General features: G+C 46.4%; 1 long non-coding RNA gene across 1 annotated transcript; it reads left to right on the plus strand.

Annotated features, from left to right (window-relative positions):
* The first annotated feature begins 3,265 nt into the window (after positions 1-3,265).
* Positions 3,266-26,661, plus strand: LOC129383562 (uncharacterized). The gene is made up of 2 exons (XR_008611454.1): positions 3,266-4,227; positions 26,521-26,661. It is a non-coding gene; the product is annotated as an uncharacterized lncRNA (long non-coding RNA).
* The last annotated feature ends 579 nt before the right edge of the window (positions 26,662-27,240 follow it).

Raw genomic sequence — 27,240 nt, forward strand, 5'->3', positions numbered from 1 at the left:
GCTACGCGGCAGCCAAAATAAGGCATGCCGCAGAGCCATAGAATGCATAGCCAGCAGGGCGAGCACAGCGCGTACCGGCGCACGCTACCGACGAAAAGCGGCCATATTGGATATTGCTCTAAAAAAAAAAAAAACTGCGTTTCCGCTGGATGGATGGATGTTATGAGCGTCCCCTTTGGAACGGGGCGGTGGCTTGCGCCACCAAGCTCTTGCTACTATGCTGCTTAATATCCTACCTAGGTTAACCAATGAAAAAACAAAAAAAACCCCACTATGAACTACCACGTCCAAATTTTCTGATACCCTATTGCGAACTGTGCTTTTGTACGTCTCCGTCTTTTGTCGTTTCCCTACTTTTCTTCCACCAATCCTCCAATCGCCTCTTACTGATGTCTATTGCGGACCTGTTTGCTTTACCACTACTCCCGCTGAACCCAAGGGCTTCAAGGAGGCCAGTGCCTAAATCGACCGCTGGATAGACGTCTTCGCATTCTAATAAAATATGCTCCGTCGTTTCCCTAGCTTTACCGCAGCAAGCACATGCTTCTTCTTCCTTCTTATATCTCGCTTTATAGGTGCGTGTTCTAAGGCATCCCGATCTCGCTTCGAAAAGTAATGAGCTTCCCTTTGAGTTATCATAAATGGTTTCTTTCCTAATTTCGTTTTTTCCCCTTAAGTAGTTACTCATGGCAGGTTTCTTTTCCATTGCCGCCACCCATGAGATTAATTCAGCCTCTCTGACTTTCCGCTTGACCTTTGTTGCTGTGTTGCCCACCCCACAGGCCACATACTTGCTGGTAAGCTTCCTAGTTCTTTTCCTCCACTGTGAATCAATGTTTTGCCTGTACAGATACCTGAACACTCTCCCAGCCCATTTACTTTCCTCCATATTCCTCAGCCGTTCTTCATACTCAATTTTACTGCGAGCTTCCCTCACTTCAAAACTAGTCCAGCCCATATCCCCTTGCACAGCTTCATTTGTAGTCTTCCCGTGCGCGCCCAATGCGAGGCGACCCACTGATCTTTGGTTCCCGTCGAGTCCTGATTGTAAACCTGATTTTAAGCAAACAACCGCATTTCCAAAAGTAATTCCTGGAACCATTACCCCTTTCCACATACCTCGGAGGACCTCGTACCTATTGTATCCCCATAGCGCTCTGTGCTTCATTATGGCTGCATTTCTCTTCCCCTTGACTGTTATGGTTTTTTCCTGTGTTTCCATATATCCGTTGCCTTCGTTTATCCATATACCCAGGTATTTATATTCTGTTACCCGAGGTATTTCTTGGCCCTGTATCTCCACTGTCTGTTCACTGTTTTCATTGAATACAATAACACCTGATTTTCTAACACTAAATTTCAAACCTAAATTGTTGCCTTCCTGTCCACAGATATTAGCCAGACGTTGCAAATCACTTTGCTTGTTTGCGAGCAACACAATGTCGTCCGCATAAAATAAACCCCGCTTCCGTGTTAAGCGTCCCCCCCGTCCCCCCCGCTTCCGTGTTAAGCATCGCCATCTGGCGTCCCCCTCGCTAAGTTCCATGCGCTGCCGCTACTTATTTTCGTACCACTGCGGAAGGTACAGTTTCCCTTCTCTAAAGTTAGTCTTTATTCTATGGCTACGGCTGCGAGATAAGAAATGTGACGCGCGTTCCGATATAGCTTTCTCTTTCGTGAATTCGCAACTAAAAGTTTATTTCGGAAACAGCAACGGAGGGTCCTAACTGCCCATATGTAATGCAGCATCTAGTTCGTTAACTTGTCTCCGCCTGTAAATTAACGAGAGCAATATTACTTAAGGATTCAGGCAGCGATATTAAACGACTCACCGGTACTGCTGTCCTCAGTCGCAGAATACGGTTCCCATTTCGATGCAGGCGCATGGCTTACGACCGAAACGTAGCTTTCGGGCTTACATGTCCACTTGCAAACACGTCACTTCACCCCAAGTAAAGTAACGCGAGACATCGAATCGCAATAAACTAATTTTAGCAACAAAGAAGCAACCAGTCTAAGTGTACGAACGAATGGATCCGTGCCGCCATGTACTCGAAAAAAATTTTGAATCCAGGCGGGAGGTCACGCGGAAGATCGATGATGCTGAACGCTATTTGCGTTTATAATGACAAAAACAATAAACTTACTCATGAAAAGTACAGTAGCTAATTAGCAAAGATAATTTTATGGCTTATCTTATGTAATAAACATGCTTCGCTAACTGTAGGAGAAAGCTTGTAAAAAAAAATTGCGCTTATTACGGCGCCTCTCGCGGGAGATATTGAAACTAACTCGGGAATCCCTTGAGGTGGTTTACTATGCTTGTTTAATAGCAGCGGCGCGTGGTCGATTTTTTTGTCCTCTGTGGCCATTTCTTGAACTTGAGAGTGTGCGGGGCCTGGCGGGAGCACGATCGAGGCGCAGCAGCCAGAAACCCAGTAAAGCCACAGAACACCTGGTAAAGCGTGTGCAAAACCCCGTTTCCGTTTCCTATTGTACAGCGCCACCTGTGGTCACATACTTTAGTTCACGACGCCACCGCTACGCTTATTTCCGTAGCACTGTGGGAGGTACAGTTTTCCTTCTCTAAGTTTGTATAGGTGTTCTGTGCGGCGGTCACGGCATCTGCAGCCGCGTGGCCGATCTCGTCTGCTGGGCAACGTTACTAGTAACGTTGGGGCCAGGCTCGTCCGCGGCGTCAGCTGCTGAGGTCAGTCTACGGTACCAGCGTGTGTTACGATCATCGCTGCTCCTGCAGGAGGCGATGGCGGGCGGCTACGGAGAAGGCTCGATGTGACGCTCCCTTGGGTGTTGTCGCAGCTGACGCTGGTGGCACGATTTCGCCGCGACGAAGGGACGCTCTCGTTCGTCGGTGCCACGAAAGCGTGTGAAGAAAAGCGTAGTGCAGCGCTAAAGAGGCTGTGCGGCGACGATGACTACGATATGGCGCCTTTGTAGCGCGCGTCATCTGTATCGAAACAAAGCGCTTCATGAGCTGCATGGCGGCTGCTGGACTCCTCTGGGCGTCCGCTGGAGTACTGCTTCTGGATATCTTGGTCATCAGTAGCACGTCCGCAGATCGCCTAAGGACGCACGGCGGACATCCGCTGGACTACCAGGCGCATTCTAAGTGCCAGTCCGAGGCTCCAGCGAATGTCTAGAACGGATACGCGGACGTTCCACGGTTGCAAGAATTCTTTTGTCACTGCTAAACGTCCGTCAGACATCCGTACGACGAACCGTGGACCATTCAGGTGTGTCTGCGGGAGGTTCATTTTTGTTTGTAATCGGATGATTTGCACAGTTGGTGTAAACATTCGCCTTCTGTAGAATCTCTGCTGCAAAGATGACGCAGTATTGACATCTACCAATGGAAATACAGCTTGCACCCACGGAACACAGATTCCAAATGTAAGCTATGTTAACCTAAAATGGACAATGACTTTCACAGATATTATTTTTGAGAGAGAGCTGCTAGTAATGCAAGTGTTACAAGTACTCAAACAGAACTGGTCACAAGACAAGATACTGCAAATTTATAAAATCTTTTTTATACCCACAAAAAAGCTGATCACATGACCCATCGTATGATCCGCCAGCTGTGTCTTTTCGAATGTTCTAGACTATTTTAGATCATACTATACAGTAGTGGCGCAAGTTTTTTTCTATGAAAAGATAAACAGCACTGCCGTCATTGATGACGCAAAAGTAAATGAATTGAACCGCCCACCACTCCTTCTTTCCGAAAAAAAAGAAATATTGCGAGAAATTACGGAGGAGTGAAATGGACATTCACTCCGCCTCTTAGTTGAACCGCCCACCACTCCTTCTTTCCGAAAAAAAAATATTGCGAGAAATTACGGAGGAGTGAAATGGACATTCATCCTCTCTCATGAACACTACCGAAAACTAGAATAGGAAAGTGAAAAACAGAAACTGATTACAGTATTGTCCCCGAGATTAGAACCACCCTTTCCTTAGGCGGAGCATCGGATAATTCTTTCCGATGTGCATTATTGGCTACGGATCACTCGAGGTCTGTTGTGTAGCGCTAATGCGCGGCCAATGCGCATTGCGCAAAATCACCGACGCGCTCCTCCCAATGCGTCCCGGGGGGCTATATCAGGACCGCCGTTTCTGGAGCCAACGGCTCTCCTATTCCTGCGGTGCCCGGACTACTGCCAGCACCCCCTACCGCCTCTACTACTACTACGCCTACAGCAGTTGGTGAGCAAGGTTTTTTTTAATTTTAGCTCGCTAGTGCCCCACACTTTGGACTCGGTAGAAGCTACTGCCACTGACGCCATTTCTGTTGCTCAAAGAAACGCTGCCTTGCATGCCGAAAAATATAGCATACGAGCGGTTGCCGATCGCATTAGCTATTGGAGCAACTATCAGCAAGAGCGCCTGCTTAATCACGTGCCTCCAAATATTGGCATTACTATACCCGCCTATCAGTTTCAGCAGCATTTACAACAGCAGCATTATTTGAATGCAAATGTTCATGAGCTGCAAGCTCAAAACGTTTACGTTCAAAAAGTTGTATTGGAACAGTATGGGAACAAGCGCAATAAACGCCGCAATGGAAAGTTGCCAGTGCTGGATTTAACACCTTGCGTACATTACCCGTTTCCGCCGGCCCAAGCCCCCGCGCCTTCTTTTCAAACCTACCACAATATTCCGAGTCGTTACGCCGTGCCAACACAGTTTCCACCAAAGCAATTTTGGCATTGAAGAGCCGTTATCTATGACGATAGTACCGGCGGCAGCAGTTACAGAATCGAGCAGCTTATCGGTAGGGCTGGCGGATATGCATGCATTCGCAGAATCGAGCGCAGAGCCGACGGCTGTCGCTATGCAGTCAGTTACTACAGAAGTGGAATCCACTGCCGAGCCGTTACCGGCGTATTGAGGAATAAGCATATATGGAATACGCTGTTTAGCAGAATGAAGGAACGGTTGAGCAGACGCGAATACTTTAAAATTTGAAAGAAGATATTGTAAGAAACAAGGCTGCACTTGAGTGTATCGGCAAGAAACTAAAGATTAAATTGAATTTGTCACTAACAATTAAATCCTCTGATCAACCGAATCCGCTGGAGGATCGAGTCAGGGAGCTGTTCAACAAGCTTAATACAAATCCCGCAATGGAGTTGACGCCCGAGGATAACTCAGCATTGGTGTGTGTACTAGGCCCCAACGGTTTTGATGCATTATATGACCAAAGAGAAACTGTGCTGACATGCCTGCTATATAAGCAATATTGAGTAAGCGGCAAAGATTTGGAAATAAATGCCGATGAGATCAGAGCGGCTGCTGCTGGCTGGATGGAACCGTCGCTCGATATGATGGCAAGTATGCTTGGCGAGCACATAAGTGAGCAACAGGAACAGCTGTCTGTAGCAACAGAAAACAGTAGTAGTAGAGGTGGCAGCAGTGAGGTGCAACAACAGAGTGATGACGCAAAAAAGCGAAAAGCGGATGAAGACTCTTCGTTGGCTTCATCTTCGAAAAAGAAGAAGCCGTCTCCGCGTGAGAAGAAAAAGAAGCGGCGCCTTCAGCAGTGCCTCGAGAAACAGCTGAAGAAGAAAGAAGAACAGGATCAGCGGGTGCAGAAACAACTTCAGCGAAAGGACAAGCAGCAGTGTGAAAGTTTTTTGTCTTCGTTTAAGAAGTTTGAAAAGCAAAAAAAGCGTTATAAAAAAGCCAAGGCTAAGCGAAAAAAGGCAGTGCGCACTGAACAGAACATTGACTATGAAGTGTTGCTGCAGATGGTGTATAGCAATGAGTTTAAGCAATTTATGGAAAAGGTGAAAGGTGGTTGCACAAAATTTACGAAGTATTTGCTGATGGATTCTTATTATTCCATAATTAATGGAAATAAGCATCACTTGTCTAATCTGTTAGTTTTAAAAGTTGTTTCTACTCTGACTAAAGATGTCGTGCCCAATATCAGAGAGTGCGTTCCGAAAGGTGTGGTGGACTCTACTGTGTTGCCGGCAAATACGCCCAAGGCTGACTTACTTACAGTGCTTTCACATGCAGCACTGTTGCTTTCGCTCAATTTGGACCGCGAGTTTTCAATGACTCAGGAAGAGCAATTGACGTGTTTGTACATTCGGGTGCTAATGAGATTGAAAGGCATTAGTTCTAAGGATGTAGTCTTTGACCGCATTAATTATTATTTTGCAAAATTGTTTGGTACCAATACCGATGGCTCTAAAAAAAAGCGTAAATCGAAGAAAAAGAAGGCGGATCACAGCGATGACGACGAGAATGATGATGCGGAGGCGGCAGTGTCGGAGTACAATGCTTGTTGGAGTGGCATGTTTGATTACGACCGCGGCGGCGTCGTAACTGTGTGCAAGCGCTCGACTGCAAATCTCAACAAGCTACGGCTAGCACATGCTGTGAACGGCACAGCAAAAAAATATTATGTATATAATTTGAGTAGCCGAGCCGAGTGCATGTATGCGATTGCATGCACGACTCTGAACGTCCTCTTTCAGAGCGAAGAATACTGGTTGAACCCTCTTCTCGAAATTGCACCCGAAGGCAAACGGGAAGCCATGCGCAATGTGTATCGAAAACTGTGCGCTAATGCACCGGTTTATAAGGTTTATCAAGACATTGTGTCCAAATGGGTTCGACCGGCTTTGGAAGGGTCGCTGAAACGCATGCGTGCAAACCATTCAGAAACGATGCCAAAAAAGTGTAATGCGGAAAGTGACGAAAAGGAGTGTAATGCGGAAAGTGACGATGCGTGCCCGCCTTCTTCTTCTTTGCAAACAGAGTCGGCATTGTGCGGTGACGTGAAGGAGAAGCAAATTAATGCCATCCTAAGTGCAATGCCCCCTAGCAAGGTGACGCGCGTGTTTGCCTTAATTCTTTTGCACAAGGAGTGGAACGCAAAATTTGACATTCCCGTGAGCCAGTGGGATGCAGTGCAACGTAGGTATTCACCGGCCATCGAGCGTTTGCAGGCGCAAGCGACGCCAAGCTTTAAGACGAAAAGCGTTTTTAAGAACATTGCAAGAGGTCGAGTGGAGGACCCTAATTTGGAAGCTTTGCTGCAAGGCTTTGTCGAGAGTAACGATGACGACTCGCTGACTTTGCCCGTACCAACGGGGCCCGAATCTCACATTTATGAGACACCACACCCATCGGAGCAGCTATACACGCTCATGCAAAATTTTTTTGGGTATCAAAAGTCTGTAAATAGCACTAGCGAAATTAATCCTGACTTTTTCACTGCCACCTTGCACGAATCGGAACAGGCTCTGCGCGGTAGCAGTGTACAGGATGAGATGATTAGCAGAGGTGTGACTCATTTTTGGATTACACTATTGACTTACTACATGAGCATGAGAGCACTGCAATTTCAACGCGAGCATTATTTGCAGCAGCAGCGCCAGAGTTACTTGACATCGGGCACGGTACTTGACGCGGATAACAACAGGCGCAGTGTTCGAATACCTTCGAAAAAGGGTAGTACCAGTGATGTTGTTGCTGCAGAGGCCGACGGTGTGATGTCTACGACCAGCGAACTGCCCACTGCTCGCAAGGACAAGAGGCCTAGTTTGATTGTGTTTTGGGCGGAGCCGTGTAACGTGAAACTGCTTCAGCGTTTTGCAATGGCAATCAGGGTTATTGTGCGCTTGCATAATGGCAATGATCCGCGTAGCGCAAAGGCGAAGGCTAGCTTTGCTAGGAACATCTTCTTGCATTTCTTTATTAAGGGCACGAAAGTTGTAAAGATTGAGCGGATGAACCCTCATACGCTACACATTGCCTTTACTGTGAGCAAGCAACCTCCTCAGCTCGTCATTGGCACGTCCAAGAAGCCCGTATCTCGGCGATGCACTGCACTGATTAAGGTGCGAAAGCCCATACCAGACAGCCCGATCGAAATGTATGCAGGCAACGAGTCTGCGAACGAGAGCTGTGAAGGCTCCGAGTCTGGTGGTAGCAGTGTCTGCAACTACTTATGCCCGCGAGCTATAATTAACGCCATGCGTGCAAAGTGTGGCATGCTGATTGACCGGGGAACTCTAAACATGGAGTTCATTACTCACACTTTTTGTGGCGGCGAGTCGTCACTGGGTCGCAACATCATAAAGTTGACCCAGTATTTTAGCGACTTAGCTGGCCCTGAAGAAGTGAGTACCAACATTGCCCAATCTAAGATGGCGGTAATGCTGGCCAGCCGTTGCATCGGCGAAAGTGCTAACGATGGCACTGACCGCGTCAATGTGCACGAGGCCATGCGAAATCTCGCGACATATACGCAGCCCTATCACAGTAGCAGTGACGAGATGGATTCGGCTTGGACGTTGTCTGACGACGAGGAGGGGAAATGTGAGGACAGCGAGGATGCAAAACGTAAGAAGCGGTTGGCACGCAAACGGCGCCGACAGCAGCGTAAAGAGGAGCAGAAAAGTAGTGTGTGCGAAGTTGTTGAAACGAATAAGGAAGATGAGGCTAGTGTTGGTGATAATGTGGCGGTAGAGGAGGCTTGTTCAAAGAAGAAGCGCTAAAAGTACAGAAAAATGCAGCAACAGCAGCAAGAAGAGGAGTCGAAGCAGCAACAAGTGTGATGTGTTTGTGGTGGTGACTGGTGAACAGCAGACAATCTGTGATATATAGAGGACTATATTGTATGTGTGTGGTGCATATGTACGCATGGAACTTGATTGTGTGACATCGAAAAAAAAAAATATTGAACAAAACGACGTGTCTTTTTTTTTGCGAAAAAAAAAAATAAATGTGTCTATTTTTTTGCAATTTATTGTCGTCGTCTTCTTATTAAATCTTTTCCGGAGGCATGAGAGCATTGTTGAGTCGGTTGTTGGATTCGGTTTCGTAGAATAATTTGATGAAACTCATGACTTTGGCGTAATCGTTCATATTTTCTTCACCGTCGGCGTTGCGCTCTAGCCTAAAGGTGATGCAAGTATCGATGGAACAGAGGACAATTATGTGTAATTCACGTGTAATATCGTATTGCGTGATTGTCGGTAGAGTTCCCATTAATGCGAGCGGGGAAGCGGGAAATGACGGTAGCTTGTAGTAGGCATTCTCGTCTTCAATGTTGGTGGTGCTGCTGGTGCTGTTTACTTTAGTAGATTCGTCGCCGAAAATTATGGAAAGTGTTGAGGAAGGACCAAGGAGACGACGATGCATTATTTGCTTGGTTGGCGGCATATTTGTTGTTATTGTTGTTGCGCTCGCGGCGAGCCCGAATGCGCGATCCGTTGTCGATTAACGAAGTGCTACTCTTTATGATGGGAAGCAATTCATTAACGGGAACTCTATCAGAAATTGAACTGTACCAATCGTCGTGCTCGTCGTCTGGAGTGCCGTTGGGATCGCGATAGATTATGGAGTATAACGATACGTAAGGACCGATGTTGGTTGCCAGTCGATAGTAGACGTTGTTGGAATTGGCCATTGTTTTTTTTTAGGGGCTTTTGGATGCAAAGATTACTTTTGCGTCTTTGTTTGTTGCTTCAATCGCTGCGGGGCGACTTTGTAGCTGCCGAAGCTACGGCTGCGAGTGCGGCTGGAGTGGCGACTGCTGTGGCGGTGAGAATTTCACCTTGTACGTAGCGTTGCTTGTAGAGCGGTTCGGTCGGGTGTAGACGAAAGGCTGACTGGGACGGTTCGTAGGTGAGAGAGTAGATGTTATTGCTGGCTTCTCGAAAGCGCATAGATTGAGGAGCGCCTACGGACGGAGTGGTCGTATCGATACCGACTTGCACTGCAGCAGCCGATGAAGGAATGGTCGAGTACAGGAGATTGCCCGTGAGTGGAACGGGGTCGATAGGTAGGATTTTGGCTTGTCCTATTAAATACCCTACGGCAATAGAAATGATATCTCTGTTATTTTCGGTTATAATTTCTGAGGGTGGATCCGGTTGTAGACTGAGTGCTTTGATGAAGTTGTCTACCGTTTCTAGCGAGTGTAGCATTAGCGTGAGGCGTGCGTGGAGATGGGGAGTATCGAGGACCGTTTGTTTAATTGCGGCAAATTGCGGCACCATGTCGTCGACGTAATTTTGGCCAATTTTTGGCGTCTCTTGCTTCTTGAATGCTTTAATGAGGGCATTGACTACTTGCTTGTTGGAATCGGACGCGAGACAAAGCGTGTAGCCCAATCGAGCGAGACAGAGTTTGGTATCGGGTGCAACAGCTAGCTTGGTGGCGACTGTGGTTGCTATGGTAGCATAATCTTCGATCGGTTGGAATGTTAATGTAGCTTGATCTAGATTATGGTCTTGCAAAGTGTTAATGTTGAGTTTGTGAACGAGGCAAGTGAGGGCTAGGGCTTCTCGAAAGATTGTTTCTCCGTAGGCCAGGCGCAATGCATTAGTGTTTTCCAACCATCGTTTGCGCGATAAGAAGAACGATGGATCCTTTTTGAGAGTGAACGCGAGCTCGCAATAAAAGGGTAATTGGGGGCGCCAAAGCGGACAGGAGCCTCCGCGAAAACGGAAAACGGTGTCGTATTTGCTGTCTACCTGTCTCGACGCTGGCGGTTGTATGGGCCGAGGAAACCAGTGACCTAGACCCGCTTGAACGGCTTCGAGATCTAGCGTGCAATTTGTGTGGCGATTAATTGCGGCAAGTTTCTCCACCTTATGACTTTGGAGACATTGCAAAGGACATTTTGACCTCTTCGAATACACTCCGTAACGAAATACACGATATACCACCGTCGCCTGAGCCAAAGACTGATATCACTAGACGACGGCAACCACTGCTACATTACTCGTGTATGCAACGATATTAGTGTTAAATTAAATAATGAGCTACACAATGTTATTCCATGCAATACATGCAAAAAATGACAACACAAACAAAAAAAAGATGACTAAACATTTTTTATTTCTTGACTTCATTGTTATTGTTTGCGTCTTTTTGCGCAGCCCAAACTGCTGCCGTTGCTGTATTGATGATAGAGTAGTAACGATTCTTTATTGTTCGGATCTGTAGGTCGCTTCCAATGCACGGTAGCCTCGTCGACTTGATCAAAAATGCGGTACGCTAAATACTCCAAGAATATCTTTGGTTGAGGCTTGAGTAGAAACAAAGGCACGTGAATTGTATCCCATCTGTAAAACATGTATTTTTTGCCAGTGGGAAAGCGCTTCCAAAATACGATATATGCCACGTTGTTGGTATTGGCTGGTTCCATCTCTTGATGCGTACGCATATCAACGACCTTTCCTGGTGTTTGCACGTAATGCATTGCATATGCTATAAATTCTTCATCATCGTCGTCATCGTCCTCCTCCATGTGCTCACCAACTCCCTCTCTTCCTCGCGAATAGTATAAAGGCTTAAACGTAATATTATTATTATGTTTAGCACTAAACATATCCTTCAAATGATGTGTCAATTGATAATACAAGTACTCCATTTCTTGTTTGGTAAAACATTTACTCTCCCCATCTTCGATGGGTACTATGCGGGGTTCATCGTTTACAATTGCAAATTCAACATGCTTACTTTGTTGACTATATGGCACGTAATTAGGTACTTCGGTGAACAAGCGAAATCGTGCATAATTTTGCATCGTACCCATTCCATGCGGCACGGCTGGATTGACGTTAATCTGCACTATATTTGATTTTCGGCAGAACCGCCGTTTCATAAGGTCATTAATGGTGCGTTGCATAAATGCTTTACGGTAGTGAAATGTGCCGTTATATTCAACCATAACTTTGAGTTCGGGACAGTACACGTCGGCCCGATAAGGCGTCTCATCCTTATTGGATGGATTCCTAAAGCCGGGTAACGTCTGTTCCCTCAGCCAAGTGGTTGCAGACGGATCAAAAACTGCCGAAAATGCTTGCTTGACTGTTTCGTTGATTCCATTGTTAAGCGTGACATTAGGTTACGTAAACTTTTTTCGTTTACGTCGAACGTCTTCTTCGTCAGCACCTTCTACTTCGCCGTTAACCGGAGTCATGAGAATGCAACCGTAAGTTTGTTTGAGTTTTACGGTAACTTCTTTTTCTTCTTCAATAACGTTGCTATTGATGTTGAACATAAAGCCATCGAGCACTACTATTTCGCCATCGTCGTATCTCAGTGTAGGTCGAAACCCGTCGTCGCATTTTTCGAGATGTATTTTCATCACGCATTCATTGCGATACACTCGATAACGAATGTTGGTCATGTTGCGTATGCTCTTTGTCACGACCAAAGTCCATCGCTTCGATGAAGTTGATGTTGGTGTATTAATAAGTTGTTGTAAAATGAGATTGCGTGCACCAGGATGCGTCTGCGACATAACAATGCCATTGTAGATCCACACGTCGAGCGGAATCAATTCCCTTGACTTATTGTTGGCGAGCGTTCCGATGCCAGCAATAATAGCTGTTTCGCCGTCTTCCAAAGTAATCGAACGATTCACTCGGTGCTTGATTTTACCAAATGCTTTAATGTTATCGCGACGTTCGATCTTGGTATTGTCATCGCTGTAGTATGGCCATATAGTCAAAACGGTAGGTTCGCTTTCTGCCCAACACCAGACCACAGGAGTTGCGTCGACGTCGGTAACGTTGGGTGGTAGGGTAATGATGTACCAGTCTTGTTTCTCTTCGATTTGTAAACCGCGTTCTGTCTCCACCAACGTGACTAGGCAACCCTTTTTGCCATCGTCATGCTTTTTGGCGCTTAACAATTGCGTAAATCGGTGTCCACCGATCGACTCCAAAAAAAGCATTAATCGTCGTTGCTGCGTCGGTTGCCATACTTTAATATATAAAAAATTCTTTTAAATAATCATAGTTCCAATTTGCTATGGTTAAATTGGTTGTACATAATAACGATCGTAAAAAAAGGAGAAATTGTTTTTTTTATTTACGTGATGGTAATAAGCGTATTTTACGTGGTGTATCGCTATCAACAACTTTTGTGGGCTGGCGTTGTTTTCTTCTCCTCCGTCATGTGTACATCTGTTTCACCAATAATATCTTCGTCCATCGTTTCATCGTCTTTTTGCAATGATGAAGGTGGTAGTCTTTGTTTCGTCTCATCATCACGTCTCTTTTTCGGTCGCTTTTTCTCTCTGACCACCAGTGTTACTGATGTTGACGTTTCAGCAACGTCTACCGCGGATATTGTTTCAGACGTCGATGTCGGCGCTGCTGCCGTAGTTTCAGACGTCGTCGGTGACTCGTCATCGTCTCTCTCATCACTACCGCGTTTCTTAGGACCTTTTTCAACTACTGCTGACGGAACATCTGAGGTTCTTGGTGATTGCGCAGCAGACAAAACATCTGAGTATGATGACGCTGCAGACGAAACATCTGAGAGTGATGGTGATGGCGCAGCAGACGAAACATCTGAGGATGATGGTATTTCAACTTGAGTGCCCTTCTTCCTCGTCGTTGTAGCTTCTTTTTCCTCAGCGTGCGCATGCGACTCGTCGTCGTCTTTGTCATCACTACCACTACGTCCACGTTTCTTAGCACCTTTCGCGACTACGGATCGTGCCATTGTGTGTTGTTGTTGTTGTCCTGATCCATTACCTCCAACACTTCCATCAATATTGGTAATTAATTTAATTTGTTGCCAAATTTGACGTAAATTAATACACGCACCTTTATCTTCAGTATCTATTTCGGAACTAATGTCTTCGTTACTAACTTTAGGTAACACTTGAAACAAATTTGATAATACAATATACGCTAAGTTCTCGTGCTTATAGTTTATAATAATTTTGTTAGTTTCCTGTAATGATAATACATGTGTATATAAGTGCTTTAGTAATAGATATAGTTTGTGGACAAGAAATATAGTGCTAATAGAGCCAGTCATATCGTGTTCGTTTACGAATGTATAAGAAAAATCTATTTGTACATCTTTACTAATGTCCATGAGGTACGCAATAGTGTGCGATAACGCAACATTGTAGTGTTGTATAGCTATACTACTGTAAGCATTCAACGTTATATTCATGTGTTCTTTCAACTGTGTAATTTGCTGAATCCACCATGTGTTTGATAGCTGTATATATTCTTCCTGGCTATATAAGAATACGAAAAAGAGATTATATTTCGTGATACATAGCATCCTCTTCTGCAAATCCGTTGACAAAGGCCGGGTGCCACTTTCCACTTCATTTGTCCCCCTGCGTTCCAAAACACACCGAAACACATTAGTTGTAAACATATTTAATAACGTTACTAATTCAGGATTAACAGTATCTGTTAATAAAGACTTTATGTTGTCCGCAAACCATACAGAGCCTAATACGAATATCCATCCAGGATAGAAATGAAATTTTGGCGATATTGTTCTAGAATACCACACATTATGCCAGTCGTTCAAATCCCTCTCCTGCTTGTCGATAAACGTTCCTTTCCACTGAGTCCACAAAATCTCAAAGACGTCATTTACTGATGCTGTAACGCCTTTGCAGTAAATGTCAATCAAGTGTATTAGCTGTGTATCTGTGGGAAGCTTAAGAAATTCGTCCTCAAATTGTTTGTAATGAGGTTTCAAAACATTGTATAAATACTCTTGAACGTGTTCATTCTCATTTTTGAATAAATTGATATTAGGGGTACCAATCCGCCCGTATGTAGCGATGAAATCTATTTGCTTCTGTATAGTTGACGCGTCTTCTGCGAAACTTATAATATCCTGTAGCTCTATGTCGCTGACGGTGGAAGGTATAGATGAAGAAGTAGAAGGTGTCGATGGTATATCTGTGTCTTCAGACACATCACGTTTCTCTAGTGGTGGTGGTGATGGTGCTTCTGATAGCTGTGTCTGTCTGTTAACAAGGGCGGCACGTTTCTTTCCTCCTTCTGGCGGTGGTGGTGCACGATTCTCTCCCTCTAGTGGTGGTGGCGATAGTTGTGTCGGTGGTAGTGCAACTGCAACAACATCACGTTTCTCTCCCTCTGGCGGTGGTGACGATAGTTGTGTCGGTGGTAGTGCAACTGCAACAACATCACGTTTCTCTCCCTCTGGCGGTGGTGACGATAGTTGTGTCGGTGGTAGTGCAACTGCAACAACATCACGTTTCTCTCCCTCTGGCGGTGGTGACGATAGTTGTGTCGGTGGTAGTGCAACTGCAACAACATCACGTTTCTCTCCCTCTGGCGGTGGTGGCGATAGTTGTGTCGGTGGTAGTGCAACTGCAACAACATCACGTTTCTCTCCCTCTGGCGGTGGTGACGATAGTTGTGTCGGTGGTAGTGCAACTGCAACAACATCACGTTTCTCTCCCTCTGGCGGTGGTGACGATAGTTGTGTCGGTGGTAGTGCAACTGCAACAACATCACGTTTCTCTCCCTCTGGCGGTGGTGACGATAGTTGTGTCGGTGGTAGTGCAACTGCAACAACATCACGTTTCTCTCCCTCTGGCGGTGGTGGCGATAGTTGTGTCGGTGGTAGTGCAACTGCAACAACATCACGTTTCTCTCCCTCTGGCTGTGGTGGTACCTGCTGCAGGTCTTGCGGTAATATTTGCGCTCGTGTATGTAACGGCGGTACCTGATGCTGCTGCTGCTCGTGGCCGTAATAATATGTTGCCAGCATATGATCGTATTGCTGCTGAAGTATTTGTGATGGGGGTATTGCTTCTGAAGGTTGAAAAACAACATTTTCTACTTGAGCTTCCGACAACGAAGTCATTGGTAACCTATGGTACTCAGTGATTCACATGACTCATATCCCCCCCCCCTCTCATCCGATTCTTCTTCCGCCATTTCTGCATCCACCCGTTTAATTCTACTTGTAACATTACTAATATCACCTTTTAGTGACGGCTGAATGTCTTTAATCTTACTCTTAATGTCTTTACTTTTAATTCCTTTACTCTTCTTCTTCTGTAACACATTAGCCTTAATACGTCTCAACGCTTTATCTTGTTTGCGTATCGACAATATTTCAGCGTAATCTTTATTCTCTTCATCTTCTGACATTCCACTTTCAACATCACTTGGTGCAGCTGGTTGGCCAGCAAAAGATGTTAACGGAGCTGGCTCTATTGCTGCACTTACTAAAGCCTCTTGCAATGACTGGTACTGACCCTCAACTGCACCTACTAAAGCCTCTTGCGATGACTGGTACTGACCCTCATCAACATTACTTGGTGTAGCTAGTGGAGTTTCTTGCAATGAGTGGTGTTGACCTTCATCAACACTTAGTGTAATTGGTTGGCCAGCAAAAAATGTTAGTGAATCTAACTCCACTGCCGCATCTTGCAATGAGTGGTACTGACCCTCATCAACATTACTTGGTGTAGCTAGTGGAGTTTCTTGCAATGAGTGAGGTTGATCGTATTCCAATGTATGCGGTGGTGTTGTTTGGGTAGTAGTTGTCGTGTATAGTTGGTCACTGCCGGTAACTTCTTGCGGTGACAGTTCAGCTGCGCTACGGTCTTCATAGTAATGACTAATGTCGGCTTCTATACGCCCCGTTGGTTCAAGTTCGGGAACTTGGTCAAAGTAATTAACGCCGGATGCTTGCAAGTACACGGAACCCTTCAATGTGGTATCGACTACAAAAGGCTCCGGTTGATCGGTTATGTCGTCGTCACGATGACCAGTTACCAGACCTTGTAAATCAGTTGAACTTACTGGTGCATGCGGTACTTCAGGTGACTGCAATAATGAAGACTCGTAAGGTTGGAAAGCCATTTGCGAGTTCGTTAAATCGGTATTTGACTCTAACATTAAAATATCTGTCATTTCCCCGTCTTCGCCCCTTTTTCTTTCTTCCCCTAGGACCATTGCTACTGACCCCAGTGCTGCAGATGGTGACTCCACGGCAGCTGTTGCAAAGTCTGCATAAGATTGTGGGCCATGCATCATCTGTTGTCCATCGGAAGATGATTGCTGTGTCGTCGTCGCATCCAGTCGTCCCGGTGCATCGTCTCTTGATTCTCGTTGTTTAACTAGTTGTTTACGTAACGTTTCTTTATGTTGTTGCTTTCCAGATTTCTTTCTTTTTGTTGTTTTGCGTTGTTCAGTATACCTTTTTCGTAATGCTCCGGCATCATCACGCGGTTCCTTCTTAGCAACATGCTCTTCCGTAGTGGCAATGTCAATCTCTCCTTGTCTAACTGTTTCTTGGTGTTGTTCAGTGACCTCTTGTTTGGTATGCTCCCCTTCGACTCCGTGTGCTTTGGTAGCTCCTCCGTATTCGGTGGAATCTTCTGCGACTCCGTGTTCGATGGTAGCTCCTCCGTATTCGGTGGAATCTTCTGCGTCTCCGTGTTCGATGGGAGTTCCGCCTTCGATAAATTCAGCCTTTCCTCGTCTAGTTTCTTGTTCGCCTGTAACGACCTCTCCTTCGTTAACGGCTGCTCCTGTGGTTTCGTGTTCAGTTTGGCTAAACTGGTCTTCTTCATCGTCTGAAGAAAGCACCATGACGACTCTATCAAACTGTTGGGTAGGCTCGTCAGTTTCAGTATCATCACGTTGTTCACCCTCATCATCCTTCTTTTCCTGCTGTTCACGCAACGCGTCTTCTTCCTGCTGTTTACGCAACGCGTCTTCTTCCTGCTGTTTACGCAACGCGTATTCTTCCTGATGTTTACGCAACGCGTCTTCTTCCCTTCCTGCTGTTTACGCAACGCGTCTTCTTCCTGCACATCACCAGCGGCACTAGCTTCATCATCTTTATCAAGTTTACGTACTTTACGATCCTTTTCTTCTTCATCATCACCCGCTACTTTCTCTCGCTGTCGTTTATCGAAAGGATCGACGGTCATGAGTTCAGAATCGGAAAACGTTAGTTGTGGGAGTGGGGGTGGTGGTTCCGATTCATTATATTATGTATGTTGCGGAAACACTTCTAATGTACGAACTGTACTATTCAATATGAGATGTTTATTCAGTTGTCTAAGAGAACGCTGGTGTAATGAAACATTTTCACGTATTAAAGCACCATTATTTAATTTACGTAACGACGATGCAGTAGCTAAAGAGTTAGTCACAACTTGTTCGCTCTGTCCAAGTGGTTGTTGAGGAAATTATGGTAGGTCAAAAAAGAACCGACTGCTTCGTTTGAGGTGAACAAAACAACTAAACTTTATTTCGATAGGGATGCCCGTTGCCGAGCGAGTTCGGAGGAGCACAGGGTTGCCCGTTGACGAAAAGAATGAGGCTAAAGTTGGCAGTTTCTTCATACTCCCCCCGGAATGAGCTTCAGGTCATTCGTCCATGTATTCCATTGGGTACAACAGTTGAATCGGTCTTCTCAATGTGGTTCCATTAGGCATGCGCACCATGCAAGCTCTGATTCTTCCATCTCGTCCGAGAACTTCTGCCACTTGTCCAGTTTTCCAGAGTTGCCTCGGTAGATAGTGTTCATGGACTAAAACGAGAGTTCCTTTCTTCAGTGCGCTTGACGAATTTGGCACAGCAAAATGTGCTGATCGGAGACTCGTCAGGTACTCCTTTTGCCAGCGACGCCAAAACTGGTCGACCATCCTTTGTCGGTATTGCCAACGACGAGTGAGTTGACCAGGGGGCTGAGCCACCTCTGTAGTGGAGCCACTGTCAGGAAGAGTGGTCAGTCGCTTTCCCACTAGAAAGTGCGATGGTGCTAGCGGTTCGGGTTCGCTCGCCTCCGTGTAGACGTAGGTCAAGGGTCTAGAGTTGATGACAGCTTCGATTTCAGTTAGGATTGTCGTGAGCTCCTCGAAGTTGCAGTAGCTGTTTCCCAATACCTTCTTCAACGATGTTTTTCCGGACCGAACCATTCTTTCCCAGAATCCTCCCCACCAAGCAGCTTTCTCAGCTATAAATTTCCAGCGGATCTGGTGGCTTGTGAAGAAGTTGTGAATTTCTTCTCCTCTTATTGTAGTCCATAGTCGCCTTAGATCCTTAGAAGCGCGCTGGAATGTCCTGGCGTTGTCAGAAAAGATCACTCGACAAACTCCTCTTCTCGAGATAAATCTTCGAAACGCCATCAGGAAGTTTGAGGTGGACATGTCGGTCACCAATTCAAGGTGTATTGCCCTGGTCACTGCGCATGTGAAAATAACGATGTAAGACTTCCGGTTATTTCCTTGATCCTTTGTGTTCAGTGGGCCAGCAAAATCTACACCGGTAACATCAAAGGGTGGAGCTTGTGTCACCCTCTCACGAGGCAGAGGAGCGACTGGCTCAGTAGCAGCTCGGCTGTTGAAACGGTTGCAAGTCACACATTTCTTAAGCACCTTTTTCACCATTTGCCTTCCCCGCACGATCCAGTACATTTCCCTCAATTCGGTAAGAGTCTCCAGTGCGCCTGCATGCAGGAGACGGCGGTGGGTTGCGCTGATCGTTAGCTCTGTGAAGGGATGTCTTGACGGTAGGATAACAGGATGTTTCACGTTGTAGGACAACTCGGCTGCACTGAGCCTTCCTCCCACTCTCAGCACTCCATCGTCGTCGTGGATGACGCTGAGATCACGTATCGGAGAATCGCTTGGCATGCGTGTCGAGCGGCGAAGACACTGGAGTTCCTCTTGAAAGGCCTCGAATTGTACTTGAAGAATCAAACAAGTATGTGCCTTTTGAACTTCCTCTGTCGTAATAGGTCCTTCGTATTTTTGGCCGGGGTGTCTGGCGTTGTGGAAAAATCGTAAAACCCAGGCTGTCACTCGAACCAGTCTAGAGAGGGAGCTATATTTCTGCAGAGGCAAGACAGATTCCTTTACAGTCACGTTGTGAACGCGAAGCGTTCTTCTTTCCTCCTCTGCGATGATCATGTCAGCGGCGCCTTCATGCCTTGGCCAGCAAGTAGGTGGCTTCGAAAGCCAAGCAGGTCCATTCCACCAAAGTGAGCTCGACTTGAGTGCCTGAGGTGTGACTCCCCTTGTCAAAAGGTCGGCGGGATTTTCGATCCCAGAACAGTGATTCCAGATGTCTGGGTCCGATCGCTGCTGAATTTCCAACACTCTGTTGGCGACAAAGGGTTTCCATTGTTGGGCGGGACCTCGAACCCAATGCAACGCAATAGATGAATCAGTCCACAGATACCATTTGGCTATTGGAAGGCTCAGTGACCGCTCCAAATATTCCCTCAGTCGAGCACCTATCACCATGCCCATCAATTCCAGTCTTGGAAGAGAAATTCTCTTAATTGGTGCTACTCGGGACTTTGAGAGGACCAGAGTAACTTTTGCTTCCTTGACCCCGGAGATGCGCAAATATACAACTGCGCCGTAAGCTTTGGGGCTGGCATCTGTGAAGATGTGTACTTCCTTCCAGCTATCGTTGGGTAAGCTACCATATCGTCTTGGCACTGTTATGCCCGTTAAATGGTGTAGCTGGGTGTGCCACTGCGTCCAAGCTGCTTTGACTTCTTCAGGCAGAGGGGCGTCCCACTCAATACCCAATTCCCACAGTGTTTGAAACATCAACTTGGTTGTAACTGTGACCGGAGAAATGAGACCAAGTGGGTCATATATACGAGCCGATGCTTGAAGAATGAATCGTTTGGTGTTGCTGTTTCGGTCTAGGAAATCTAAGATGGCCTCCATGGAAAATGCTAGGTGATCTCTGTCCTTATCCCATACAAGTCCGAGGACCCGTGAGACACTTGTTGTTGGACATTCCACGTAGCCAAGGGCGCACCCGGTTCCTTCGTCATTGAACAGCTGTTGCAGCTTCTTGGAATTTGAGTTCCACTTACGCAGTGTCATGCTTGCTCGATTCATGACATCTAGTGCCCCTCGGTAGAAATCTGTAGCCTCCTCCACTGTGTTCGCTCCTGTTATGAGGTCGTCCACGTAAAGGCTCTCGCTGATGGTTTTTCTTATTTGTGGATAATCTTCTGTCGCGGACAGATGGTGGCGCACGGTGGCTGCGAGGAGGAATGGGCTACTTGTCACGCCAAAAGGGACCCGAGTCATTCTCCAGACCTCAATAGGAGGCTCTGGGTCTTCCTTCGTTGGAAGATGTCCATACCAAAGAAATCGGAGGGCATCGCGATCAGCCGGTTGCACCGAAATTTGCAGAAATGCCTTTTCAATGTCTGCAGTTAATCCGATACGATGAATTCTGAAGTTCAGCAAAACCTTAAGTAAATCTGGATTCAAGTTCGGTCCTGGTTCTAGGGCTTCGTTCAGAGATATACAACCTGCATCGTGAGAAGATGCGTCAAATACGACTCTAATCTTGGTCGAAAGGCTGTCAGGTCTAAAAACTGCACGATGAGGCATGTAGTATAATCTGCTTACATCGTTGCTGCTTTCTTGCCATGGAAGTCGTTCTGCGAACCCTTGTTCCAGGTACTGACGGATAGCCTCGTCATACCTGATCAGTGTCGTTTGATCTTTCATTAACTTCTTCGTGAGGTTAGTCAATCGCTTCTTTGCAACAGCTTTGTTGTCGGCGAGTTGCATGTTCAAGGGTTTCCAGGGCAGTGCTACCTCGTAGCGCTTGTCCATTTTTTCTACCGATGCCGAAAATGTGCTCATGACTTCTTCGCTTTCTTCGTTCGTTTGGGCACAAGAGTCGATAATTCCAATGCTCTCAAGTTCCCAGAACGATTTAAGCTCCTTGGACAAACTGGTTGTGTCGGCGAACACTCCGGCACGAAGCACTGCCACGGTTGAACAGTAGGCAGCTGAGCTACTGCTGGGAATCGCTCCTTGTAGAGTCCAGCCAAATTCGGTCTTTACCGCAACTAGTGCGCCTTGCAGCTTCTTGACTTCACCACACACCAAACTCCAATAATAGTCAGCACCGATAAGAATGTCGATCCCGCTTCCCATCAAATGAGCTGGCGCAACAGTCATATCTGCCAGTTCATCCATGTCCGCTTGCACCTCTTTTAGGATGTCCTCAGGAACATGAAGCCGATCAGAGCAGATCTCAGGTATTTCCAGAGCTTCGATAGAGTGCTCTTTACGGTCGTATTGACTTCTTAGCCAAATTTTTACTCTTCTGCGCTTCTCTTTGATAACGTTTCCTGCTCCTCCGAATGGGTAGATTGTGATGTCCTCTTCACCTACAACCTCTAGTTGCAGTTCCCGTGAAAGTCTTTTAGTGACAAAGCTTCGTTGGCTACCTCCGTCAAAGAGTAGACGAGTGAGCGCTCTTCTTCGTCCCTCTGCCCATACTTGAGCGGTTTGGAGCAGCACAGTTGGTACCTTTTCAGATTTCTTTTCTGTCCAAGAGTGCAACTCTGTGGCTTTATTCTCGGGTGGCTTCCATGTCGGGTCACACATCTGAGTCAGATGCCTTCTGCCACATTCCTTGCATTTTATTCTTTTGTTGCGGCATTCTCTTGAAGTGTGCCCTTTTATGCAGCATCGGAAGCACCGGCCAGCTGCAGTGAGCCTTTTCTTCTTTTCATCCAATGAGATCTTCGCCTGACAATTTTGAGTCGCATGATCTTTTGCAGCACAGAATGCACATGGATCGGACTGCTTCGAAGCACCCGCAGAAAAAAGAGAAGCTGCTGACCCTTTCTGAGGTTTGCTCTTTTCTTTGTCTCGATGTTTTGATTCTCTGGCTGCGCGATTACCAGGTTGCAGTGCCTTTTCCCGGCTCTCTACTTCTGTTTTAAGAAAAGCTTGCAAACTCTTGATGCTGATCGCGTCATCTTTGCTTGCAGCGGAAAGTCCCTTATGGTATCCGACAACAAGATCCGTTGGCAGCATTCGCAGGAGTGCGGAGGAGAGCAGGGCGCCGTAACTGTCTGTCTTGACTCCGAGCGCCGTGAGACCAGCGATATTGCGTTGCAGGTGGTCATAGAGTCGACGTAGGCCGATGTGCTCCTTTTCGTTCTGTACCGGTGGCAATTCGAGTAACTGAGTCAGGTGTTCTTGAATCAGCACGTCTCGTCGACCGAAGCGTTCTTTCAGAAGTTCGATGACAGTGGTGTAATTTGCCCCAGTCACTTGAATGCCGGCAATGGCCACTGCGGCTTTTCCCGAAAGCACCGATCGCAAGTACAAGAACTTCTCTGCGTTGGAGAGGCCGTCGTTTCCGTGCACCGCTTGCTCGAACTGCTCCCAGAAGGACTGCCACTCCGTGGCGGCGCCGCTAAATCGTTGTAACTCGAGCTTCGGCAGTTTCACTTTGCACTTTGCCCCCGCCGGAGGGCCGTCGGTCCGCGCCCGCGTCGCCGCCATTTCTGCTTGTTTTGTTAGCAGGTCTTTTTCTGCTTCTTGGCGGAGTTTTGCCATGTGTGCGACGATACGGTCGTTGTATTCTATGGTCCGCACATAATTTAGCTCTGCGTCTTGGTCTTGTACTAAGGGCTCGATGGCGGCGTCCACCTCGTTTAGCTGTATTTGGAGGGCGCTAAGCATCGCAGACAATACATTAAGAACTCCTTCGTCTGCATGACTCTCCAAGAATAAGTCCGCTTCAGAAATCAGTTTAGTGACTTGAGCTCTCAATGCACTTCTTTTCAGTTTGAGCCGTTCCATCGTGGCATCAATGTTTAGAGTTCGCTTACCGCGATGGGGCTTGAGTCGTGGTGTCGGTTTCAGTTGGGTGTGGCGTCGTTAGGCCTTGTTGTTGAAGGCGCGCCTCGTCGACCGTTTTCTGCCCGAGGATCGTTGCTAGTTTTCCCCGAGCTCGTTGTGGTGTCGACGTCTGTTGACCTCGTTGCCTCAATGGTAAGTTCGATCGTTTTTCCCTGGTTTCGGCACCAAATATTTGAGGAAATTATGGTAGGTCAAAAAAGAACCGACTGCTTCGTTTGAGGTGAACAAAACAACTAAACTTTATTTCGATAGGGATGCCCGTTGCCGAGCGAGTTCGGAGGAGCACAGGGTTGCCCGTTGACGAAAAGAATGAGGCTAAAGTTGGCAGTTTCTTCAGTTGTTGTTGGTGTTGGTGTTCACCGACCGATTCGACGTTGCTTTCTTCGTCGTCTAGAGGTTGCATTTCGCTATCAGCCGATTGGCTATGTAATAAATGAGCATCACCACCTACCTGTTGTTGTTGATGGTGTTGTATTCGCATCGGAGTATGCGCGACATTCGGTATATACGTGGTGGTTGTGGGATACGTGGGAGGAAATGTTGGCAATGTTATATTTGAAGACATTGAAAGCCGTGGACTATATGAAGGCGACACTATTGTTGGATCAAGTATTGATGTATACGAAGGATGTAATGGTACTAATGATGTTGATACCCCTTGCCCTTGCGTACTAAGCGCCGGCTCTGTTATTGGTGATAACGGTGCCCCCATTACCCCTTGCCCTTGCGTACTAAGCGCCGGCTCTGTTATTGGTGATAACGGTGCCCCCATTACCCCTTGACCTTGCGTACTAAACGCCGGCTCTGTTGGTGGTGGCGGTGGTGGTGCCCCCATTACATGCGGTACCCCTTGCCCTTGCGTACTAAACGCCGGCTCTGTTGGTGGTGGCGGTGGTGGTGCCCCCATTACATGCGGTACCCCTTGCCCTTGCGTACTAAACGCCGGCTCTGTTGGTGGTGGCGGTGGTGGTGCCCCCATTACATGCGGTACCCCTTGCCCTTGCGTACTAAACGCCGGCTCTGTTGGTGGTGGCGGTGGTGGTGCCCCCATTACATGCGGTACCCCTTGCCCTTGCGTACTAAACGCCGGCTCTGTCAGTGGTGGTGGTAGCGGTACATTAAACCCCCCTTCTGGCGGTGTAGTTTGCCGGGTAAATATTGGTGCCACTCCTGTCGGTGACCCCTCTATCGGCACACTATATAATTGCATAAATTCCATTGGCGCTTGCCCTGGCGCTTGCTCTGATACCTGTGGTAACGGCTCTTTCGGGGAAGGCTCTTTTTCCAACGACGACCCTTTGCCCGGCCCTTTACTCGACTTTTTGCCCGACTTTTTGCCCAACAACGGCCCCTTTCCCGACCCTCTTTGCGACGATAAACCCGTTCCGCCCGATCCCGACGGGCCCGGTCCCGATGAACCCGTTCCCGATGAACGCGGTCCCGACGACGACGGGTCAGGTTCCATTGGCGCCTGCCCTGGCGCCTGCCCTAACGTCAGCGGTGACTGCTGAGCGAATGCACCATCACCGCTATTATCGTGTAATGATGGCACCGATGTTGCTTGATTTGGAAAAAATTGTGCTGTCGGTAGTGGAACACATGGTGCCGACGATGTTGGAGGAAAAAATTGTACTGTCGATGGTGGAACAAATTGTGACGACGATGATGTTGATGGTGCTGTAAATAATGGAGCCACCACAAACCCTCGATTTGCTGTTGGCACACTATGGAACTGTGGTGTATGTGGAAAGGAAAAATGCAAAGGGCTAAAAGAGGGAGCAGAGGAGGACGCTAAGTATTGCGTCGCATTTAATGCATTATAAGACGAAGATGCTGTGTGTGTCAAATGATTGGATTTGAACTTATACGCATACTGTTCCGATTGTAATTTGGGAGCATTTAAAAGTGATACAACATTTATTTTCATTCCATAACCTATCGATACCCTGTTGCAATTCATGAATTATATACGGTACATTCACTATACATATGTTGTTATCACCTATAATAATATTCATGTCTATTAATGGGTGGACTGACATTAAGGATTGTAATTGTATCGGATGCAGTTCATGCAAACGCGGTGCAACTGTACTGTTTAATGATGCGTTGAACAATGTAGGATGCATTAGCGGTGGCTGTGGTGGTGTCGCTGCAGGAATTTGAAGCGCTACACCACCTAGCAGATTTTTCTGCATTTCTAAAGTTTTGAAATAGTGATCGTATTGATAATGTAAAACAAACTTAATATATTGCATGATGGCACATTCGTGTGCTTTGCTTATAGCTGCAACAAATGCATCTTCTTTAGTATCATATAACACTTGTAACGATTGTTGTAATGATTGAATTTGCTGATCCAAATGAACTATCGTGTTGTGGTAGCTTTTGTGAGCGTTATCTATAAGACCTAGAATATTTTCTGGCGTAACGTACATAACCGACTGATGGTGTGATGGCATTTGTGGTTGTGTCGGTGGTGGACCTGCTGTATTATCACCAGCATTATCGGATGCTTCCGTATCCATCGGTTCAATGGCTACATCGGGAAATTTGATTAATGGCGGTAAAGTACGAGAGAAATCATCGTTAAATGCTCCTGGACATGTAGGTACCGAGGTGTATTCGCGAACCCACTTTGACTGACAAAGAGTGTTAAGGTCTATTATGGCCTTTGTAATTAATTTATACGTGGTCAATGTCAATTCATAATACAATCGAGGTTCACTTTGAATGTTCTTTAGCGTGTGAGCGTGCCGTAATGCTTGCCAATGTATCTGTAACTTCTGAAGTGAATTTATACATTCGTCTCGATTGGCACATTCAGGTGCGTACGTTGAAATTAAATGTATAATAAGGCTATGCACTTGATTCATGAGTTGTTCGAAAGTGTCGAGACCCTCCATTTCTTTCTTTTCGTGATCAAGTAGTCTAAGCAATACGCTGTAGATGATCTCTTGCAACTTCTCAAACAAGATACATGCTTTACGCCCTATGTCTTGCTGAATCTGTTTGGCCTTTCTAACAGCTTCGTCTTTCTCTTTCTCCTTCTTTTTCAGTTCCAATTCGGTGGACTCGGATAGCCACGGTTTGCCGTCGACTGAACTACCGAGCTTCAATAACGAAGAGCAGTCTCGAATAATCCATCGCGTCTCGACTGGCAATAAACGATCGGCACGTTTGTCGATGTTTCTCACTGATTTGTAGTAGTCGTCTGTTGAATCAAAGCGCATAAGCAACTTCATTAAATCGCTATTATTTGGGTGCTTAAGCATGGCGTTGTATAGACGAGCACACCTGTTATACAACACTGCTTCTTCCAATCTAAATATAGCAGCTAATAAATCAAACTGAGTTTCTCCGTATTCAATATCGTCTCCGTAACAAATTGAATACGATTGATAAGCGTTCCAAAATGATTCATTCTCTACTACGGCTCTTTTTAATTGTGTGATAGCTAAGTGCAAAGCCATAACTATACCACACAAGTAATCTTCTTCGGGGCTGGTTGTACGCCGAACTGAAAAAAGGGAGGAACACTTCTTCAATTCTCGCTTGTATAAATCTATAAGTCGAGATACAAGATCACATCTTATGACCTCGTTGTAAAAGGTATCCTGACTACGGGAAAATCCCACGACATTAAATATATAATTGGTAATTGAAGCATTCACTATAGCTTTTACATTATACCTGTGTTTGATTAACTGTGCTTGTTCACTATCCAATGTAGCTTTAGCTACTTTCAATTCGTACTTTGAATACTTTATACCATTGAG

Source organism: Dermacentor andersoni, chromosome 8, assembly GCF_023375885.2.
Source record: "Dermacentor andersoni chromosome 8, qqDerAnde1_hic_scaffold, whole genome shotgun sequence".
Lineage (NCBI taxonomy): Eukaryota > Metazoa > Arthropoda > Arachnida > Ixodida > Ixodidae > Dermacentor > Dermacentor andersoni.